This window comes from Conger conger, chromosome 15, assembly GCF_963514075.1.
Source record: "Conger conger chromosome 15, fConCon1.1, whole genome shotgun sequence".
NCBI lineage: Eukaryota > Metazoa > Chordata > Actinopteri > Anguilliformes > Congridae > Conger > Conger conger.
The window spans coordinates 32,504,501-32,528,731 of record NC_083774.1 but is presented as its reverse complement, the minus strand read 5'-3'; the positions used below and the strand labels follow the sequence as shown (position 1 = coordinate 32,528,731).

Sequence of the window (24,231 nt, the reverse complement as noted above, 5' to 3'; positions counted from 1 at the left end):
CAGCAAAAACAGTTTCCAGTGTCTTCCATCTTCGAAACGCAGATGCCACCAAACAGCTGGACATCAGATTGGGTGGACACCAGCTCAGACACTCCCTCAACCCAACATACCTGGGAGTGACCCTGGACAGGACACTGTCATTCAAAGAACACCTTAAAGGAACAGCAGCAAAGGTGAAATCTAGAAACAACCTCCTCTGCAAACTTGCAGGTGCAAAATGGGGTGCAGCAGCTCCCACACTGCGCACCTCAGCTCTGGCCCTGTCATATTCTGCAGCAGAATACTGCGCCCCTGTCTGGTCCAGGTCACCCCACACACACCAAGTAGACACCCAACTAAACAACACTATGCAAAACATTACTGGGACTATCTGGTCAACACCGGTTACCTGGCTCCCTGTCTTATCTAATATACTTCCCCCCAATATCTGACGAACTGAACTCACATATAGGATGCTCCAAAAGGTCAAAGATTCCCCCCACTTACCAATCCATGCCGACATCTACAACCCACCACCCGCACGTCTCCGATCTAGACGTCCAATTTGGAAGGACCCTCCACCCACTGACTTTGATGCCATGTCTGCTTGGGCAACAGAATGGGAATCCAAAGACATCCCAAACAAACATCTGGTGTCAGACCCGACCCAACCAGTCCCTGGCACCAACCTCCCTAGGAGACAGTGGTCCACCATAAACAGATTCAGGACTGGTCAGGGTCCCTGCTTGGCCAGCCTTCACAGATGGGGAAGAAGCCCGAGCCCACTGTGTGCCTGCAGAAAGGAGCAAACTATGGAGCATATTACTGAAGCCTGCCCTCTCCAAAGACTAAAAGGAGGTCTAATCTCCCTCCACAATTTAGATCAAGAGGCTACTGCTTGGCTTGAGAAATTTGCATTCGCTAAATAAAATAAATATATTAGTTGTACAGGTTGTGAATATACAATTTTTTTACCTAGAAAAGTCTAACCTTGTGTTATAGGACTATTCAACACTGGGGTCATTATTTACCAGCCTAATTAGAAGTGAAAGTGAAAAGCATTAAGAATTGCATTGGTATTAATTAATGCCATTTTTGTGCAGTGAATTTGCATTTCTCTGCCTTGACAAACAGCTGATTTCCCAGCAGGCATTGCAAGACTTGGCGGACATGCTGTACATGTTCTTCTAGTGAAGCGAGAATATCAGAATGCCATCCAGGTGTACAAAGACAAACCTGGAAATCATGTCCCTCAGCACATGATTAATCAGATTTTGAAATACAGCTGGAGTGTTAGTGACCCTGACCGGCATCACCAAATACTTGGAGTGGTCGCTATTGGCATTAAAGGCCATCTTCCACTGGTCCCCCTCTCTTATACGCACCTGATGGTAGGCATTGCGTAAATCCAACTTGCGGTTGTGGAGGGAGGAGAAGGCAGAAGAGATCAGCAAAATGGGATAGCAGTTCTTAATAGTGATATTGTTTAAACCTTGGTAGTCAATACAAGGGTGCAATGACTTGTCTGTCTTTTCAGAGAAAAAGGAAGGTGAGGAGGACGGATAGATACGACCAGCAGCCAGGGACTGATGTATTTGTCCATATCTTGGGTTTCAGGTGCCAGAAAGCAGGTCCATGGCGTAGTCATAAGAGCGATGCGGAGACAGGGAGCAGGCAAGGGACTGCTGAAAACTTGGCTTCGGTCATGGTAGACAGATGGTACATGGACAGGTCAGGCAGCACCTCTTTCGTCGGCAGAGCCGGCGTAGATGGACCAGAGGCAGACTGGAGACAGGGAATATGACAGCCAGGGCTCCAGCCATGATAGTCCCTTGGACCCAGTCTATTTGCAGGTTGTGGCGTAATAGCTATAGTCCGCCTAAACCATGGGAACATAGGCTGACTTCATCACGTAGAAGGCGATTTCCAGGTGGTTTCCCAAGATCAGGAGACTTACAGTAACAGAGTGAATCTCAGCCAGGGGAACTCCTGTTAGTGCCTTAGTCCAAAGAGGGGTAGATGTGGGGACTCTTAGTCGGGTGACCAGGGTAGGGCACATGAAATTGGCTCCCAAGTTGATCAGAAAGGAAATAGCGGCAAACCAATCAATCAATCAATTTTTCAACAGTTTTAAGAAAGGAGCTTTGTCACCAAGCAGCTTTACAGAGAAACTGGTCTCCAAGAGTATGCCTAGGGCAGTGGCAAGGGAAAAACTGCCTGGCTAACAGGAAGAAACCTTGAGCAGAACCTGACTCAGTAGGGGAACCTATCTGTTGCTGGTTGACACCGGTTTGTTGAAATGGTTTTAAATACAAACAGATGACTAAAAGTACATAAATGTCCAATCCGAATTAAAAAGTCAGAGCAGAGACGAGAGAGGGATGGCAAGAACACTAATGGGTGGCACTGTCAGGCAAGGGGACAGGCTTGGTGCAACAGCTGAATCAGCGGTGGCAGGAGGGACATGCACAGCTGGTCTTGGGCAGGAGCTCCGGGCCAGGAAGGGGTGCTCAGGAAAAGTTGGGCTAGAGCTCTACTCAGATGCCCAGAGTGGGGAGAAGAGGAAAGTAACATCATTAAGGGGATCAGACAGTAATTGGTCAATCACAGCAGGAGAGAGGTGCCTGCCTACAATAAGGAAAACCCCGGCAGAATAAGGCTATAGCAGCATAGCTAATGGAAACTGAGGCAGTGGCCAACACAGCCATGAGGGCAGGCTTGATACAGTCACCACCATACCATGACTGGTTCATCTTAACACAGCACTCGGATTGATGGAGACAGAATGTTTACATCACTCGGATTGATGGAGGCAGAATGTTTACATCACTCGGATTGATGGAGGCAGAACGGAAACACCTCGCTTACTGGCGGGTGTTTCCTTTTACCGGCCAGTTACTGATGCGATACCCCAGCTCGGCATAGTAGAGGCTGAGTTGTTCCATAATCCACCTCTCTCTCTCGTGAGGAAATCTGGTATCGGTTATCTACATGGGTTCTGGATTGGGATTCTCTACCAGAGGCTGATTGCTAGAACTTGGGGTGAAAGCGGGTCTTGAGTAGTTGGGCTCACGTGCCTGACTCACGGCTCATCTCTCCCTCGATGGCGTAATCCCAAAGTGGTGGTCTTGGCGGATCCAGAAAAGTTGGGGAGTGGCAGCTGGTACTGCAGTGGCATGGTCAAAGACCCTCTTCATGCCTTCTGAGAAAAGGGCTAAACTGTGGCACTCGGGGCATCCGACTCTAAGACCACCTTGCCCCACTCCTGTGCTCTCCCAGCCAGCAGGGTGATCACATAGGCATGGCTTCAGTTCGAAGATCAGGGAGCAAGAACAAGGTTCTTCAGTGTAGCGCTCTGGAGGAGGGAGACATGGTTTTGGATGAACACGGGCAGCCTCTGGAACAGTGACCACAGGAGGATGAGTGGCTTGGGCATTCTCAAGAAAATCGGAGAGGTTGGTCATCTGGATATGCAGGCTCTCCACACATTGGTTTAGGGTCTCTGTCCTTGGAGTCGGAGAGCCTCTTGAGTTGGAGTCGGGTTTACTGGTTCCATGACCAGATTGTTATGTCACGCTTCAGTCAGAACAGGCAGTCCAGAAATCCAGAAATCAGAGATGTGGACTCGAGTCATTGTGACTCGGACTCGAGTCGACTCGAGTCACCTTTTTGACGACTTGCAACTTGACTTGACAGAAAATAATTTACTTGAGACTCGACTTGGACTTGGAAGTTAAAGACTTGAGACTTGATGTGACTTGAGACATGATGACTCGAATGACTTGTTTGTGTTTGTTTTGTTTTCAGTTTAAATATTATTCAAATGTTCAAGTTGTCAAGGTTACCGGTATGCGAGCGCGTACACTGGGAATGGCATGGTCATGATTGGATGACTGCCCTGTCATGTGAATGTGATCTGATCATGGCTACCGCGACTGTGCCAGGAGTCATCACTTTTGGATTTAAAAATTTCAAATGTGATGGAAAAAAACGAACTGCTGAATGCAAGACCTGCTCAACAACGATTTCTGACAGCCAGAGTACAACATCAAACTTTGTTCGTCATTTGAGGACTCATTTGGATCGGTAAGTGTGAGGGGTGGCTCATGTTAGCTAACGTTAGCCAGATAAAATGAAATAACCAGTGCTTAGTTTGTAAATCAGGAGGTCCCGATACAAAAAGAGGCTGCTGTTCCGTCGCGTCAGGGGCAGAAAAAAAAAGTCCTGGAACGCCGCCAAGAGTTACCAACTATCCCGTATTAGCCGGGACATCCCATACATTGGGCTAAATTAGTTTGTATTGACTGCTACTCTACTCTGCTCACTGATCGGAATCCTTGTTGCTTCAAAAAGTTACCGGTTATTTTAGTCTGAACACTGTGGGTATGCTCAGTGAGCATTACTTCTTCTTCGTGTGTCCTTCTGTTGCCGCCACAGCACCCGACCGTGATGCTGCCCCCACACAATTGCACCCCCAATACTCTCCATTACCAGCTCCCAAAACAGACCACAGACACCAAATGCACATTAAATAACACATTTAATAAACATAACTTGTACTAAACGTTTGTCAGAAGCCGTTTCTACTTACCCCCTGCCCCGCGCTTTGAAAGCGCTGTAGGACACGGTGTCGTGGAGGAGGAACGGCTGATTAATTTAGTGGCTGTAATGCGACTATCAAAACCTACTATAAGCCACTGAGAGGGCGAGTACAGGGAGATCTGTCCGACACGAGTCCAAGGAACGAGCATGAGTCCGTAGCTGCAGTTAAAGAGTGTTTATTGATACTACGACAAAACATTGCTCTGCATAGATGGTATTGCATTTGGACTTAGATGTTAGTGTTAGCGTTTAGTGGTCAACAGAAATATCGGCACCCTGACTCACCCTCTCTCAGTTGCAAACAACAAACAGACTGATTCCTAAATAGGCGCAGGTGATATTAATTAGTAGGGAGGGCAAAGTGGAGCTTTAGAATGTAGACCGCTGTGTGTGCATGTGAGCTCGCCAATAGATTTCTCACAGAAAACGTAATTTGTCCACTTTTTTACTTTACAGTAGAGGTGATCAAACTTACAATAACTAAGTGCAAGTGTGTTCTAAGCCTTTACTGGTCCCTGTACGATGTTAGCATGATGTAGCTAGCATACGCGAATAACACAAAGCCATACAATTTGCTTTTTAACGGCACTTGGTCATTCGAACGATATAAATAAAAGCATTCGATTAAGTTCGACGGCACCGGAATTTTCTGTCGTACCGTCCATAAATGGCAAAAGTCCCACCATAGGATTTATTTAAATCTTTAAAAGTTATACATTTTCTGAATCGTCATTAATTCATCTTGTTTCTATCAGTGATTCGGCGTGATCGGACAGTTCTGTAGCTATGTAAATGACGTCAGAAGGATACAGCACTGTTATTTGCTACCTAAACTTTGACGCACGCTCGAGAGCGTTAACATGATTGAAGTCTGACATGTCTATTGTCAAAATCCATTTAAACTATGAAAAAGTAACCAGGGACTTTGGACTTATAAGGCTGGACATACCGAGTACCCAGCAAAAATATTGACCTGGCTACAGTCACACTTTTGACAGTTCGAACTGCCACCAACTGCCATGTATGAGCGCATGAAGTAAACCAGCAAAAGCTATTGTTGTGTCACCATTTTTGCGCTCCATATACGTAAATAATGGAATGGCAGTGAAATCTGCCTGTTTTTCGGTGCCGTCGGGGTCCAGCATTTAACATTGATGGAATGCTGGTAAAATGAGCGCTTAAAAGCCACAAAAACAGTCATTTTGTCACACCTAAGCAGAATTATTGTCCACCACACGTTAATTTAAGGTTAAACTGAGATAATAGTGACTCGACTTGGGACTTGACTTGCCGTAACCTGTGACTTGACTTGACTTGACTTGCCCAAGAAAAAAATACTTGGGACTTGCTTGAGACTTGGACCAAATGACTTGAGACTTACTTGTGACTTGGATAAGAGGGACTTGGTCACATCTCTGCCAGAAATACAAACAGAAAGTAAAATCAAGGTCCATACACAGTGGGTAAAAAGCAGACAGAAGGTTAATCCAGTAATCAGAGGTCAGAGTAAACGAAACAGGTCAGAACACAGGCAAATAAACACTGCCGAGAATGGCAGGAGCACATTACAATTAGGCAAATAACTGAACAAATGGGCAGACCTAAATACACAGACAACGAGGTGAAATGATTTACAGGTGTACAAACAGGAATCGAGTAACAAGGCTCAGGTGAAACGAATAACACAAAATGCGAAACACTAAGTAAACAGTTGGAGCAGAAGAGACTTGGAATCAGGTAAAATGAACAAATCTTTAGAGGTTTTTATTAAGACACTAAGTCACAGGTGTCAAACTCCAGTCCGGGAGGGCCTTAGTGTCTGCTGGTTTTTGGGGTGTTCTGAGTTCATTCATGTCATTGATTGGTTAAAGTATCCACACGCCTTAATTTACCTTAATTGGCATCCGCACGCCTTAATTGGCCTTGCAGCTGGCCAGTTGATTGGCAGCTGATTGAAAGGAAACCATAAAAACAGGAAGACACTGCGGCCCCCTGGGAATTCAGTTTGACACCCCTGCACTAAGTCTAGAGCTTATGTAATATTGTGCATTATCTGCAGGAATGAACACTCAAGAAGCACATTCTTTCCAGTTACTTTCTCTCCATAAATATACATTCATTCTAAAAATACATTTTAAAATTTCGACAATCAAATACTTGTCGAAATAAATAAAATAAAAAGCGTGCGTGGTATGCTGACTCAGAGGGGACCTCTTCATTGTATATATATCAATGGAAGTGAAACACACATACACACGCAGCATAAATATATTGGTATTTATACCAATCAAGTTGTCAAGACCGATCTGTGTGTGTCTGCTCTGAAGCTAAGATGGAAATGCTGTTTCAGTTCTGCCTCCACTGGCCGTGTTTTATCCTTTGATTTCTAGACTGACGGAAGAGCCACATCGGGGTGGAAACCTGCTATGACACAACTCAACTCCATCAAAAGACATAAAATATACCCATAATCCCATACAGCGAGCCTAACAGCAATCCAGTAATTCTGCAAACAGCACCAAACGCAGCAAAATTATTTCCTGAAAAATAACTTTCTGCAAGTTTCCTGCAGGTTAACATCACAGGTTGATTTTTAGATTCGTATTTTCCATCTTTTATCTGATTACACCAAATCCTGCAGACTGCTTTATTAAAAAAAACAAAAAAAAAACATGCATGCATTTCTCACTCCTGGTGAGAAACAATAATTTAAATGTCATTCTTTTTCTGTGGATTTGAGTGATATCTCGGAAATGTCAGTCTAGGCCTCCCCACGGACACAACAAAATTGCAGTAGTTTCAATACATTTTCCTTTCAAGTTAAACCACTGAATAAGCAACAACACATCACTTTAGTGCATAATCATTTTTTATCTGCACAATCGCTGTTTTTTATCTCCACAATTGCATATAAATCATTTGGACTCTGCAGTTATGAACTGTTCGTGTGAGGTCATTTGTCATTGTTTAGTCTCTTTGAAACACCATGCCTTTCTCTAGTGATAGGATAATCTGGTGCAAGACATTAGATTTCGCATCTTGGAATTTGTTCAAAATTGCACACAGTTCCCGTGTAATCTATGTGACAAACTATGGGACTAGAGCTTCCACTGACAGACCAGGAGGGCGTACAGGGGTAATACCATGTTAGAAGTGGCTCTATACTATGGGACAAGAGCAGACAGACCAGGAGGGCGTGCAGGGGTAATACCATGTTAGAAGTGGCTCTATACTATGGGACTAGAGCAGACAGACCAGGAGGGCGTACAGGGGTAATACCACATTAGAAGTCGTTCTATTGTCACGCTGCCCTGCTCCATTTGATCATTTTCCCCTTTTACCTTCCGGCAGGTTCATTAGTTATTTTGTACTGCTACACCCAATGTGACCCCTGTCGTGTATTAGGTTTTCACAGTCAGCTAAACGCTCCCTTGCATTATATCCTCCAAGGAACAGGCCAGTGTTGAAGATGGACAAGATTTAATGACAAAGAAGTATGAAACTGAAACATACAGAAAAATACACAGTATACAACACAAAATACCTTACTCGAGCTAGGGGGCGGCCTGTAGCGTAGTGGTTAAGGTACATAACTGGGAAGTGCAAGGTTGGGGGTTCTAATCCCGGTGTAGCCGCAATAAGATCCGCGCAGCTGTTGGGCCCCTGAGCAAGGCCCTTAACCCTGCATTACTCCAGGGGGTGTATTGTCTCCTGCTTAGTCTAATGAACTGTATGTCGCTCTGGCTAAGAGTGTTTGCCAAATGCCAATAATGTAATGTAATGTAGTTACATTTGGCTAGGATAACTAATCCTCTATTTTGCAGGAAATGTAAGGTAAGTATGAACTATCATTCTCTCCGCAGGAATACCTAAATGTACCGTAAGTATATGATTGAACTAATAATCAGGTAAGTATCACATTGAACATTATATTTACACGAATCATTGTCTCAAGTATCAAAGTATAGCCTAGATGCCATCATTGCAATGTGCTGTAACGCAAGTTACCAAAGTTGTAACAAATATGATAAAATTATTCAAGATAAACATTCTAGCAATGATGGATAATAGTTTGCCTTACTGATATTGCCACTCAAAGGGATGGAAACTTAGTGATGGCTAACGATAGAGCATGAACATTGCTGCTATTCGCAATTCCTTCTCCCAACCCTCCACCCCTGCTGACCCTCCTACCCTCCCCAACTCCCTAACCTCCTTTTCTCCCCTCTCTGACGCCGACACGCTGAAACTCCTTACTTCCCACCGCCCGACCACCTGTCCTCTTGACCCCATCCCCTCTCCCCTCCTACAATCTATATCTGAGGACATTCTCCCTTTTCTCTCCTCTCTAATCAACACCTCCCTCTCTTCCGGCACCATGCCCTCTTCCCTGAAAAGGGCCAGAGTCACTCCCCTCCTCAAAAAACCTACTCTCGATCCCTCTGCCCTGAACAACTACCGGCCTGTCTCTCTTCTTCCCTTTCTTGCTAAAACCCTGGAACGGGCGGTCTGCTCCCAATTGTCCACTTATCTTCTCCACAACAATCTCCATGACCCCAACCAGTCTGGCTTCAAGAGTGGCCACTCCACTGAAACCGCCCTGCTCGCGGTCACTGAGGCACTCCACTCTGCTAAAGCAAAATCTCTCTCCTCTGTCCTCATCTTCCTCGACCTGTCGGCCGCCTTCGATACAGTCAACCATGAGATTCTGCTCTCATCGCTGTCTGGGATGGGTGTCACAGGTTCTGCACTCGCTTGGTTTTCCTCCTACCTCTCTGGTCGCTCCTACCAGGTGACTTGGAGGGGCGCACTCTCCGACCCTCAACCCCTACGAACTGGAGTCCCGCAGGGCTCGGTTCTTGGGCCTCTCCTCTTCTCGCTATACACCATGTCTCTTGGCTCTGTTATCTCTTCCCACGGCTTCTCTTATCACTCCTACGCTGATGACACCCAACTCTTCATTTCCTTCCCCCCTGACACCCAAATCACCACACAGATCTCTGCCTGCTTGGCTGATATCTCTGCATGGATGACTTCCCATCACCTGAAGCTCAACCTTGCCAAAACTGAGCTTCTCTACATCCCTGCTAAGTCCTCTCCGTCAATCGACCTCTCACTGACTGTGGAGGACTTTGTAGTTTCCTCCTCCCGTACGGCAAAGAATCTTGGGGTGACTCTTGATAACTGCCTCTCCCTGGCTCCACAAGTATCCTCCACTGCCAGAACCTGCAGGTTCTTTCTGTTTAATATACGCCGCATCCGTCATCTCCTGACGGAGAAAGCCACCCAGCTCCTAGTCCAGGCGCTCGTCATTTCCCGCCTGGACTACTGCAACTCCCTCCTAGCCGGTCTCCCAGCGTGCGCCATCAAGCCCCTCCAGCTGGTCCAGAATGCTGCAGCCCGCTTGATCACCAGTCAGCCCAGGTCGGCTCATGTCACCCCGCTTCTCATTGGCCTCCACTGGCTTCCTATTGCCGCACGCATCCGATTCAAGGCCCTAGTGTTGGCATTTCAGGCTGCTAAGGGGACTGCCCCACATTACATACAATCCCTGATCACTCCCTACTCCCCAGCTAGACCACTCCGGTCTGCCAGCTCTGGTCGCCTTACGGTTCCCTCTCTACGGGCACCTGGCGGTCGAGCTGCACGTTCACGCCTGTTTTCCGTTCTGGTTCCGCAGTGGTGGAATGACTTGCCTACCACTGTCAGGACAGCAGAATCCCTCCCCCTATTTCGACGCAGACTCAAAACACACCTCTTCAAACTCTACCTTAGTCCCCCCTCCTGATTTACCCCGCCCCCCCCTTCTGATACCCCTATCCCTGTCTAACCCCCCCCTCAAAAAAAAAAAAAAAAAAAAATTGCACTTATGATGACGACTATATGTTTAGAACAGCAGTCCAGGTGTATTTTTCTAGTTCTGGATGTGATGCTTTGACTTGTGGTAGAACCTATGCACTTGTAAATCGCTTTGGATTAAAAGCGTCTGCCAAATGACTAAAATGTAAATGTAAAATGTAGAGAAGGAACTAGCCTTGAGTTTATCTGACTCCATTTAAAATATAATTTAGAAATTTGGGTTTGAAACATATGCAAACTCGTACCTGCGCCACCATTACTCAATATATGCTCCCGGGATTAGCACTATTGCTGAAATCTCAGTTCAGTGGAGAACTCAGAGGCTGAGGGTCTAGCCAACACAATACATGCAAAACACTGCCATGATAGTTGCGAGCCCAGGTCAGCGTAGCATTAAATGGGCTCCTTAGAGCTAATTAGACAGGAACCAGCGTCGTAACACCCAGAGGGTTCCCTTCACACCAAATTACAAGAGCCATGCACCACCAATCCTTTTATGGGCCGAACTTGACGGCCTCACAGCTTAGAACTACCACGAATGTACCAAGCCGCTGATCAGTCGGTCTTCAGCCACCATTTCCCCCTGAGTATTCAGTTGTAATTTAGGCTGAAAAAGGTACAAGATGAATTAGAGTCATGGAGATCACGCAAGTTACAAACAAAATAGTTTATTCGCAGACAGGTTGGTTAATAGCTTTAGAATTCCAATAGTCAATTACAGAATACACAAATTACGAATAGAGATAGAGTAAATCATCATACCTAGCCTGCGTTGGCTACACACAAACACAGAGTATAGAATATGCAGAGTGTGGGAAGCCGAATACGATCTTCCTGATATTTACATATACATACAATATGCTGTGTGGGAAGTCGAATACGATCTTCTGTTGCTACACATACATGGAACGTGCTGTGCGGGAAGCCAGGTACGGTCTTCCCAGATTGGTCTGTCTCCCTTGCTTTTATGCCAAATCATATGTTTGGACCAGGCGGCAGTGCCATAAATCAACCTGGAGGGTTGGTTGAATCTGGACCCCCACCCTTGGGGGTTGTTAAGTAGGGAAAATGAGATGATTACTAAGAGAGGACATGCAGGTTTTCCCTTGAGTTATTAAACTCCATTTGGTATGAAATGTATCTCATCCGATTCCTTGATTTTACTGGATCACATCCATACCAAACAGATTATATTTAATCCAGGAGAGCAGTCACCGGTGTAATGACAGCAGTGCCCAAATGAGGGCACTGTGGCATTGTCTGGAGTCTTCCCCCTTGGAAGTGACCAGGTAAGGGGTCACAGGGAGGTCACCAATGTTCTGGAGGATTCTTTTCCCATGACCCAACTGCCCTTGGACTACTCATACATCTTTCCCTTGTCTTTGCCTGAAACTCCCCAGAAGGTAGTCTAAACAGCATTGACCAGAAACCCCAGCTTTCAGGCTCCTCACAAATGGCAGCCCTTCCTGACCTTAACCACCACGCTACAGGCCACCCCATCATATCTATGAATGATGTAGTTGGGAGTCTTCATGATAACTGCATTATGCTGTAAATATGTATTTGTACCTTTCATGGTAATATACCTTTTGGATAAACCTGATTTGGGTGAATGAAAGGAAATTAGACACAACCCCAGATTTCTTGGTTTCTTCGCCTTATCTCTAAAATCTAGGCCTTAGTTCTTGACCCTAAAAACCTGTAATTTACTGCCAACCCCCACCAGGCAGTGGTCAGGGGGCTAAAACACATGGGTTCTACAGAGACAGCTTTTGCCCAGTTTCCCCTCGGCTCCTGAATGGTTATGATATCAAAGGTAGACTGTTACAAAAACTAGACCATTACACCAGTCGCACTGAACCAATCAGAATAACACCAAACATTACTATATTCTGACCTGGAATTATCATGAAACATCTTTATGCCATCTCCAGTATTCCTGGGCTCTAACCCTGAAGGAATGTGAGAGAAGGGGGGCTCCCCCACAGGTATGTGTGCCAAAAGGTGGGGGCTAACAATGTATGCTCCGGGAGGGGGAAGTCAGCAAGCTGACCAGCGCATGAGACCAAGAGTTAATTATGACTGGCTTACAAGTGTAATCAATATTCAATAAAACTTGTTCCTAATATGAATTTGTGTTTTGTTCCCTGAGATCTGGATCTCTTTTGGAATATCATAATTTTAGTTTTATTCATATTTACTGCCAGGGCCCATACTGTGTATGACAGTACTGTTGTAGCAGATCTTGAGTGAGGGACAGTAAGACCAGTGGCCGGTTGCATAAAACACCTTAGGTGTTTCCCTTATCTCTGACACTTAAGGGTTGATTTCCCATTAGCTAAGGGAATTACCTGAGGGTGTTGCATATAAACCCTTAGACATTTATCTTAGGTAAGGGAACTGCTTTGCTGCAATGTTTGAGGTTTTACTGTAACAAAATTTGACCATAGCCATAGATGCCTTATCTCATCGGTTATGATCACTTCCTGTTTGCTATACAATAAGATTAGGTTTTAACCCCTAACCTACGGTAGCCTAGCTATATTTTATTTTATTTTATGAAAATGGAAAATACGGAAAACAAAAAAAGGAAACCAAATTCAATGGATTAGGAGATGTGTATACTGTTAGAGGAAAAACATTTCAAAAAGTGAACTCAATCCAACTGTGACAGCGACCAAAAACATAAAACATGGGAGGAAATAACTGATTAGATTGACGCTAGAAATATAGCCGAGGGGTCACCTTCGGTCAAAAAATCTGTTACGGCAATCCGCAACTGGCCCCCGCGCCCTAAGCGAGAATCATACCCCTAGACCAACGAGCCCACAGGCAGAGTGAAGGTGGAACTCCAGACAGTTACTGATTGAAAGAGCCCATAATTCATAGTCTCTTTGCTGAGCCTTATCATAGAAAAATGGCCACATCTGGTTGATAAATCAATTTCAGTTCAGCGCAATGGATTCATGTTCAGCATCAGCAATTCAGCTTTTTGTGGTCAATCGAAGTGTGCCTCAATCGTGTCATGAAAGAGTATGCAACAATGTCAACCTGCTGTTACTTTCAGTGGTTTCATTCTGCAGTCAGAAATTCATGGACAGCACTGTACAAAATTAATCCAGTTCAACCACCTGTGGCCTACTATGCCCGGGCTGCAATGCACTGTAAAGACAGTCATTTTGAACAAACAGTCAATCAAAATCCTGTTTTCAACATACTCATGATAACCTCATAAACAAATGGAGTTTTCTTGGATTGCCTAAACAGTTGTAGGCATAGGTGGGCTAAAGACCGGCTGTAGCTCATTGGTTCAAAAAACAATGACATTTCTTTGGACATAAACAGGTTTAATATTGAAATAAAGAAAAGCATTCTTGCTTTTATTTGTTGCTCTGACTATTTGCTAGGACATACATATGATACATTTCAAAAGGAGAGGACATGTTACCTTGCCAGACAATGGTTTCTTCTGGAAGCACATTTACACAAGTGAATGGACCAGTAATGCAAAAAGGTGTGAATGGTCCAGAATGTTTGGGGCGATGAACAATTATAAGTCTTCAGTGCATTCAAGACATTTTTCACTCAAAATCAAGAGCTGCAATCATATGTTGTGAAGCTTTCAAAATGTACAAAATTCGAGCGTGTCTTAATTTCAAAGCATATATGCATGTTCACTAAGAAGAAACAAATGCCAAAATACAGTCAATGCAGGAACTTCATTGCATTTAGCGAAACACTTTCATCACACAATGTAAAATAGACTTTACATGGCCACGATAGTCATTAACAAAAATGTCATTCATGAATACTGTCAAGAAAAAAAGCTGCACAAGAGCATAATGGGTAGCTCTATGAGTGATTTGGGTTCTCAGTGGTTTAGTGCAGATCTCATGGTGTGAGGATGTCATCTTGCAATTGCGTATTGAGACAATGGCAAAGGCCAGAAATCCTAAGCACCAGCCAAAAGCGCAGTGCTGACTGTTCTTTTGGAGGGCTCGTCCGGGATTTGAACCCGGGACCTCTCGCACCCAAAGCGAGAACCATACCCCTAGACCAACGAGCCCACAGGCAGAGCGTAGGTGGACCTCCAGACAGTTACTAATTGAAAGAGCCCATAATTCATAGTCTCTTTGCTGAGCCTTATCATAGAAAAATGGCCACATCTGGTTGAAAAATCAATTTCAGTTCAGCGCAATGGATTCATGTTCAGCATCAGCAATTCAGCTTTTTGTGGTCAATCGAAGTGTGCCTCAATCGTGTCATGAAAGACTATGCAACAATGTCAACTTACTGTTACTTTCAGAGGTGGTTTCATTCTGCAGTCAGAAATTCATGGACAGCACTGCACAAAATAAATCCAGTTCAACCACCTGTGGCCTACTATGCCCGGGCTGCAATGCACTGTAAAGACAGTCATTTTGAACAAACGGTCAATCAAAATCCTGTTTTCAACATAGTCATTATAAGATCATAAACAAATGGAGTTTTCTTGGATTGCCTAAACAGTTGTAGGCATAGGTGGGCTAAAGACCGGCTGTAGCTCATTGGTTCAAAAAACAATGACATTTCTTTGGACATAAACAGGTTTAACATTGAAATCAAAAAAAGCATTCTTGTTTTTATTTGTTGCTCTGACTATTTGCTAGGACATACATACGATACATTTCAAAAGGAGAGGACATGTTACCTTGCCAGACAATGGTTTCTTCTGGAAGCACATTTACACAAGTGAATGGACCAGTAATGCAAAAAGGTGTGAATGGTCCAGAATGTTTGGGGCGATGAACAATTATAAGTCTTCAGTGCATTCAAGACATTTTTCACTCAAAATCAAGAGCTGCAATTATATGTTGTGAAGCTTTCAAAATGTACAAAATTCGAGCACGTCTACATTTCAAAGCATATATGCATGTACAGGTGATTCACATTGGCGGCGACATCGCACTTGCGGTCAGGCGTGTTCCCAGGAGCTCCGCACTATTTGCATTAGTTGCCTATTTTCTTTTCTTTTCAAGTATTATTGTGTTATTTAACTTTTGTTTGTTTTGTTTTTAGTTAGTGCCTCTGTGTGTCTGTTGAAGCTGAAAGTTTGGAAGGGCTGACGTTGCGGGAAAACAGCGGTGCATCGGTCGCTTAGTTAGCAAACAAACTAGCCTGTCGAGGCTCGTCTTTAGCCGAAGTACAGGTTAGTGTCGTTTAGCGGCGGGAGAAAGCTTAACATCTGGAATATAAACTGGAATATATTGCTAGACCGGTGTGGCTCGTTTTTCAGCCAGGATCCAGGAGGGCAACGTTGGTACAAACAACACCATGGGACCGAAGAAAACTCCAGCTACAACGGAGGATCTTGAGGAGTTAAAATTTACTCTCAACATGTTAACCGAGGAGGTTGCCACTGTTAACAAGCAACAGAAAACTATCATGAGCTTGGTGGCAGAAGTAAAAGCATTGCGACAGCAGAACACGGAGAGAGATAAAGTTATTTCCAGTTTGGAGAACCGCGTTGCGGACTTGGAACAGTACACACGAATTAATGACATCATTGTTTCGGGATTGGAGATCAAGCCGCGATCGTACGCAAAGGCCGTCTCCTCAACAACGAGCGGCGAGAATGCAAGCGACGGGACCTGAACTCCGTGGAGAACCAGGTCACTACTTTCTTGGAATCAAAGGGAATTGTAATAGACAGAAAAAACATCGAGGCTTGTCACCCTCTCACCAGGAAAAACAAGAACGATAAACCAGCCGTTATAATGCGATTCGCAAACAGAAAATACAAGATGGAACTGCTCAAGCAGGGAAGAAGGCTAAAGGGAACAAAAGTGTACTTGAACGAACATTTGACCAAAAAGAATGGGGACATTGCCAGAAAGGCTCGATTCCTGAAAAAGCAGCAGAAAATACAATCAATGTGGACAACCAACTGCACAATCTTCATCAAATTAAACGGAACGCCAGAACAGGCAAAAGTGCTAGTCATCAGAGAGCTGCAGGACCTGGACAATTACGAATGAATCAAACAACAAAAGCTAATGGGAAAGACACATCATATATCAATGGATAGACTGTCAAAGCAATTTCACATCACATCAAGACAATTCAGGACAAAAGCTATTCATCTAAGGGTGAAATTATTGACCAACTAATAATCTTAGATGAACGTTTAAAAACATTTCAATATACTGAACACAAAGCACAGGACATTGAAAACGACATTGACCCTGAAAACAATTTCTTTAACAATATCAACAACAACTGCAGCTACTATTCAGAAGAACAGTTTAATACAAAGATTAAGTTGGATCACAGCTTTTCAATCATCCACTTTAACAGTAGAAGCCTGTCCGCCAATTTTAAAAGCATTAAAAGATACTTAGAGCAATTCAAGAAACCATTCAACATAATAGCAATATCAGAGACCTGGATCAACCCTGAGAAGGGTGTTGATGACTTACAATTGAATGGTTATGACTTGAACTATAAGAGCAGAAAGAATAAGACAAGAGGTGGTGTGGCATTATATGTGGATAATAGACTCAACTATGAAGTGGTGGAATGTATGACAGCAGTTGTTGATGATATAATAGAATGCATAACAGTAGAGATATGTATGGAAAAAAAGAAAAATGTATTAGTTAGTTGTATTTACAGAACACCTGGATCAAGTATTGACTTGTTTAGTGATTGGATGGAAAAAGTGTTTGCAATATCAAATCAAAAAATAATGTTCATTTGTGGTGATATGAATGTGGACCTTCTGAACCCAAATAAGCATAAGAATACAGAGGATTTCATCAACACAATATACGGTTTGGGTTTACATCCAAAGATCACAAGACCAAGCAGAATTACAGTACACAGTGCCACGTTGATTGATAATATACTGACAAATGTTCTGGAAGACAATATAGTGAGTGGGCTCCTAGTAAACGACATCAGTGACCACTTGCCAGTATTTGTAGTCTATGACTGCAATAATAGGAAGGACAAGGATGCCAATAAATTCATCTATAAACGTGATCGGAATGAGGAATCTATGACTCTACTTAGAAATGCATTATTAGAACAAAATTGGGAAATGGTTTACAATATAGAAGACATAGATAGAGCATATGAATCCTTTCTAAATGTATTCCAGTTATCATATGATAAATATTGTCCTATTAAAAAATACAACAGAAAACTAAAATACAAGGATAGTCCATGGCTAACTAAGGGATTGCAAAATGCTTGTAAAAAGAAAAATACATTATACAGACAATTCATAAAATATAGAAATATAGAGACTGAAAATAAATATAAAAAATATAAAAATAAGTTAACTAATATTATGAGAACATGTAAGAAAGATTATTATAATAAATTATTGGATTATAATAAGAGCAACATTAAAGGTTTATGGAGTGTATTGAATAGTATAATTAGAAATGGATTTAGAGGTTCTAGTTACCCATCACACTTTGTCGAAAATGATAAGACTTTAAAAAATATGGAGGATGTTGTTAATGGTTTTAATAAATTCTTTGTCAATGTGGGACCGGAATTATCAAACCAAATCAATTTAGAGTCAAGTGAAGGTTTTGATGGCTATAACTATGATAAAAATCCAAGTTCAATGTTTCTTAAAGCAGTAGAAGAAAAAGAAGTAGTGGACATTGTAAGCAATTTCAAGAACAAAAGGTCAACTGACTGTAATGAAATTGATATGACAATAGTCAAGAAAGTCATTGACGGAATCTCAAAACCATTAACACACATCTGCAACTTGTCCTTCCAAGCTGGCAAATTCCAAAGTGAAATGAAAGTAGCTAAAGTCATACCGTTATATAAAACTGGTGATAAACACAGCTTTACAAATTACAGGCCTGTCTCATTGCTTTCACAGTTTTCAAAAATTTTAGAAAAGGTATTCAGTGTAAGGCTAGACGCATTTATTGATAAACACGAGCTGTTGACTGAGAGCCAATATGGTTTCAGACAAAATAGAAGTACATCTTTAGCACTAATTGAATTATTGGAAGAGATCACTAATTGTATAGATACCAAAAAATATGCTATAGGAATATTTATTGACTTAAAAAAGGCCTTTGATACTATAAATCATGATATATTATTAGATAAATTGGAAAGGTATGGTATTAGAGGGGTAGCGCTGAACTGGATAAGAAGCTATTTGTTGGGCAGGCAGCAATTTGTAAAGTTGGGTGAGTGTAAGTCAACACTTATGGACATCAAGTGTGGGGTTCCTCAGGGTTCCATTTTAGGACCCAAACTGTTTATTATTTATATAAATGACATCTGCAAAGTTTCAGACATTCTTAAATTTGTTTTATTTGCTGACGATACTAATATTTTCTGTTCTGGGGACAATTTGCAGCAGCTTTTGAAGGTGATCACTTCAGAAATGAATAAACTAAAACGGTGGTTTGACAGGAACAAACTGTCATTAAATTTGAATAAAACAAAGATAATGTTTTTTGGTAATCGTAAAATTGAAACAGAGGCAACAGTAATGATAGATAATATAAAAATAGAAAGAGTATATCAAATTAAATTTCTAAAATTCTAGACCACAAAATCAGCTGGAAACACCATATTTCATATATAAGAGCTAAACTGGCAAGAAATGTTGCTATACTGGGGAAAACAAGACACATTCTAAATCAAAGGGCTTTGTATATACTCTATTGTTCAATGATATTGCCATATCTAAGTTATTGTGTGGAGATTTGGGGTAACGCATATAAAAGTATCTTACAACCACTGGTCATACTGCAAAAGAGAGCAATAAGGATTGTGAGCAATGTTGGTTTCCAGGATCACACAAACTCTCTTTTTGTACAGCTAAATACATTGAAGTTTATGGATTTGGTCAGTTTCAAAACAGCTCAAATCATATTTAAAGCAAGAAATAATTTACTTCCGGGAAATATACAGAAGATGTTTTTTGAGAGAGAGGGGGGTTATAATTTAAGAGGGGATTTTAAGTTAAAGCAACTTCCTATACATACCACTATGAGAAGTCAGTGGATTACAATCGGTGGGGTCAACCTATGGAATGGTTTGGATTTGGAACTCCAAAAGAGCACTAATATTGTACAATTTAAGAGGTTGTATAAAAACATCATTCTCAATGGTTATAGTGTGGAGGAAAGAGGATTGTATTTAATTTAGTATTATATCTTTTTTTGTGAAGCACATTTACACAAGTGAATGGACCAGTAATGCAAAAATGTTTGGGGCGATGAACAATTATAAGTCTTCAGTGCATTCAAGACATTTTTCACTCAAAATCAAGAGCTGCAATTATATGTTGTGAAGCTCTCGCACCCTAAGCGAGAATCATACCCCTAGACCAACGAGCCCACAGGCAGTGTGTATGTGGACAAACGGTCAATCAAAATCCTGTTTTCAACATACTCATGATAACCTCATAAACAAATGGAGTTTTCTTGGATTGCCTAAACAGTTGTAGGCATAGGTGGGCTAAAGACCGGCTGTAGCTCATTGGTTCAAAAAACAATGACATTTCTTTGGACATAAACAGGTTTAATATTGAAATAAAGAAAAGCATTCTTGCTTTTATTTGTTGCTCTGACTATTTGCTAGGACATACATATGATACATTTCAAAAGGAGAGGACATGTTACCTTGCCAGACAATGGTTTCTTCTGGAAGCACATTTACACAAGTGAATGGACCAGTAATATAAAAAGGTGTGAATGGTCCAGAATGTTTGGGGCGATGAACAATTATAAGTCTTCAGTGCATTCAAGACATTTTTCACTCAAAATCAAGAGCTGCAATTATATGTTGTGAAGCTTTCAAAATGTACAAAATTCGAGCGCGTCTAAATTTCAAAGCATATATGCATGTTCACTAAGAAGAAACAAATGCCAAAGCACAGTCAATGCAGGAACTTCATTGCATTTAGCGAAACACTTTCATCACACAATGTAAAATAGACTTTACATGGCCACGATAGTCATTATCAATAATGTCATTCATGAATACTGACAAGAAAAAAAGCTGCACAAGAGCATAATGGGTAGCTCTATGAGTGATTTGGGTTGTCAGTGGTTTAGCGCAGATCTCATGGTGTGAGGATGTCATCTTGCAATTGCGTATTGAGACAATGGCAAAGGCCAGAAATCCTCAGCACCAGCCAAAAGTGAGGGGTTGATTGTTGTTTTTGGAGGGCTCGTCCGGGATTTGAACCCGGGACCTCTCGCACCCTAAGCGAGAATCATACCCCAAGACCAACGAGCCCACAGGCAGAGAGAAGGTGGACCTCCAGACAGTTACTAATTGAAAGAGCCCATAATTCATAGTCTCTTTGCTGAGCCTTATCATAGAAAAATGGCCACATCTGGTTGAAAAATCAATTTCAGTTCAGCGCAATGGATTCATGTTCAGCATCAGCAATTCAGCTTTTTGTGGTCAATCGAAGTGTGCCTCAATCGTGTCATGAAAGACTATGCAACAATGTCAACTTACTGTTACTTTCAGAGGTGGTTTCATTCTGCAGTCAGAAATTCATGGACAGCACTGCACAAAATAAATCCAGTTCAACCACCTGTGGCCTACTATGCCCGGGCTGCAATGCACTGTAAAGACAGTCATTTTGAAGAAACGGTCAATAGAAATCCTGTTTTCAACATACTCATTATAACATCAAAAAACAAATTGAGTTTTCTTGGATTGCCTAAACAGTTGTAGGCATAGGTGGGCTAAAGACCGGCTGTAGCTCATTGGTTCAAAAAACAATGACATTTCTTTGGACATAAACAGGTTTAACATTGAAATAAGAAAAAGCATTCTTGTTTTTATTTGTTGCTCTGACTACTTGCTAGGACATACATCCGATACATTTCAAAAGGAGAGGACATGTTACCTTGCCAGACAATGGTTTCTTCTGGAAGCACATTTACACAAGTGAATGGACCAGTAATGCAAAAAGGAGTGAATGGTCCAGAATGTTTGGGGCGATGAACAGTCGCATTCAAGACATTTTTCACTCAAAATCAAGAGCTGCAATTATATGTTGTGAAGCTTTCAAAATGTACAAAATTTGAGCGCGTCTAAATTTCTAAGTATATATGCATGTTCACTAAGAAGAAACAAATGCCAAAACACAGTCAATGCAGGAACTTCATTGCATTTAGCGAAACACTTTCATCACACAATGTAAAATAGACTTTACATGGCCACGATAGTCATTAACAAAAATGTCATTCGTGAATACTGTCAAGAAAAAAAGCTGCACAAGAGCATAATGGGTAGCTCTATGAGTGATTTGGGTTCTCAGTGGTTTAGCGCAGATCTCATGGTGTGAGGATGTCATCTTGCAATTGCGTATTGAGACAATGGCAAAGGCCAGAAATCCTAAGCACCAGGCAAAAGCGCAGTGCTGTAATTCCAAAGGGTATGACGAGAGGCTAGGAATTGGGAATATCGGTTGTTTTGCACTTCATGCTGAAGTAGGGTCCTTTGCAGCAGGGCTGCCCAATGGAGATCTACTGTCCTGTAGGTTTTTACTCCACCTTGTTCCTGGAGATCTACTGTCCTGTAGGTTTTTACTCCGCCCTGTTCCTGGAGATCTACTGTCCTGTAGGTTTTTACTCCGCCCTGTTCCTGGAGATCTACTGTCCTGTAGGTTTTTACTCCGCCCTGTTCCTGGAGATCTACTGTCCTGTAGGTTTTTACTCCACCCTGTTCCTGTAGATCAACTGTCTTGTAGGTTTTTACTCCACCCTGTTCCTGTAGATCAACTGTCCTGTAGGATTTATTACCCTGACAAAGCACAGCTCATTCAACAGCTAGAGCAGACCTACACAGCCCTGTTCCTGGAGATCTACTGTCCTGTAGATTTTCCCTCCAAACCTGACAATAGCTTGAAATGAGAGTTGAAAGGAAAACATACAGGACAGCACATCTCCAGGTACAGGGTGGAGTAAAAACCTTCAGGACAGCACATCTGCAGGTACAGGGTGGAGTAAAAACCTTCAGGACAGCACATCTGCAGGTCCAGGGTGGAGTAAAAACCTTCAGGACAGCACATCTGCAGGTCCAGGGTTGGGCCCAGCCCAGCTCTGCTGTAGTCCCGGGTCCTGGAGTGAGAAGCTCTGCTGGTTTTTGTTTCATCTTAAAATCAGCAACCAATTAATACACCAGGGCCACGTTCAGCCCCGACAAAACATAGCCAAACGTTTATTTAAACATAAACGGTCACGTGTTGAACATCCTGTTGCAAACCGTGGGACTGACTGACATTTCCACTTTACCGTTACTTGGGAGACAGTCTGGCCAATCAGTAGTACTAATTCTTCTGAAATGACCTAAGAAAAAAGAAAACCGGGGCTGAATTTGAATTTGATTTGGATTTGCTACTGTAGCTTTTCCAGGACCAGGGTTATAGACACCTGCCATAGTGGATTAAAATATGGATTGAGCTGAATTGCTTTTCAATTTGGTCAATTGTCTAGCACTAATATATTTATTTATGTTTTTAATCAATTTAGTCTAAATACAAGTGTCACTAAAAGGCATTTGTACCATTTATAAAAAGCATGTGAAATTCTAACACGATGATCATAAGATGGGACCCTATGTTTCGCGGGGGTGATGTTGACAAGCCTTTGGCGCCACCTTGAGGACATCCTTGGAACGGAACTGAAATTTAAAATGGCCAGAACTGTGATCTGCATTTTGAGCACAGAATTGGAGGTCTCGTATCATTGGAGCCTAACCAAGTGGCCAATAGCGCGCTTTGTTTGAGAAAACTGTTCATGTTCTGTAGTTGATACTGTCCCTCTTTTATTGTTTAATTTGGAAATATAACCCCCTCTTTTAAAAGGTAAAATAATGACTTTTGGAAAGCAGTTTTTTGAACTGCTTAACCAATTAAATTTGTTATTTTCCAAATTGAAAATAAGGAATCTTACTTTTATGATCACAATCATGATTATTAAAATGCACTCCAGGTCAAAAACCTTAAAATGGTCATGAATTATTTGTTCCTTGAAGGAGTGAAAATGGAGTCCTATTAATCATGGTATATTCCCTCAAATTTACCAAAACCCTAAACTGGGGGGTATTTACTGGTAATTGAATTGCATGAAATACCTTGTTTGGTGTGTCTGATTAAATTACTTCCATAACCATTTTAAATCCAGCTGGAGCATCTTCTGTCATAAGCATATGAATGACATGTTTGTTTGCAACTACATGTTGATGGTTATGCCTGTTATCCTAACCGACCACAATTTACATTACACTTCTGGGACTATTTCCATTACAGTTACATTGACTTACAGTTGATTGGACTAAGCAGGAAACAATCTTCCCTGGAGCAATGTAGGGTTAAAGGCCTTGCTCAAGGGTCCAACAGCAGCGGATTATATTGTGGCTACACAGTGGATTGAACCGAGTCATGTACCGTAACCACTACACCACAACCTGCCCTGTTTTTAACACAATAAACAATTTTTGCACAATTTAGACATTATTGGGGTGCTGAGTGATGTTGAGATTGGAAAAAAGCACATGGACAAGTTGACACAGGTGATTAAGCCTTTATACCTGTATTGAGACGGGTGCGTGGGGGTTGGACCCAAAATGCACGACTCAGAAACAATAGTAAAATAAAGTCCCGTTAGGGCTTTATTCGGGACGAGTCCCAGGAGCGTAGTCAATACAAGCAAAGTCCATACACGAAGATCCAGCCAAACAAATACAAAACAAACAAAAAGCACGGTGCCGAGGGAAGAGGCAATCTCGTAGTCGGTA

The 24,231-nt window shown here is 42.3% G+C and overlaps 2 non-coding genes across 2 annotated transcripts; both read right to left on the bottom strand.

Moving 5' to 3' along the window:
• Positions 1-14,434: 14,434 nt before the first annotated feature.
• Positions 14,435-14,506, bottom strand: trnap-ugg (transfer RNA proline (anticodon UGG)). The gene has a single exon. It is a non-coding gene; the product is annotated as a tRNA-Pro (tRNA).
• Positions 14,507-20,640: 6,134 nt separating this feature from the next.
• trnap-agg (transfer RNA proline (anticodon AGG)) lies at positions 20,641-20,712 on the bottom strand. The gene has a single exon. It is a non-coding gene; the product is annotated as a tRNA-Pro (tRNA).
• Positions 20,713-24,231: the final 3,519 nt, after the last annotated feature.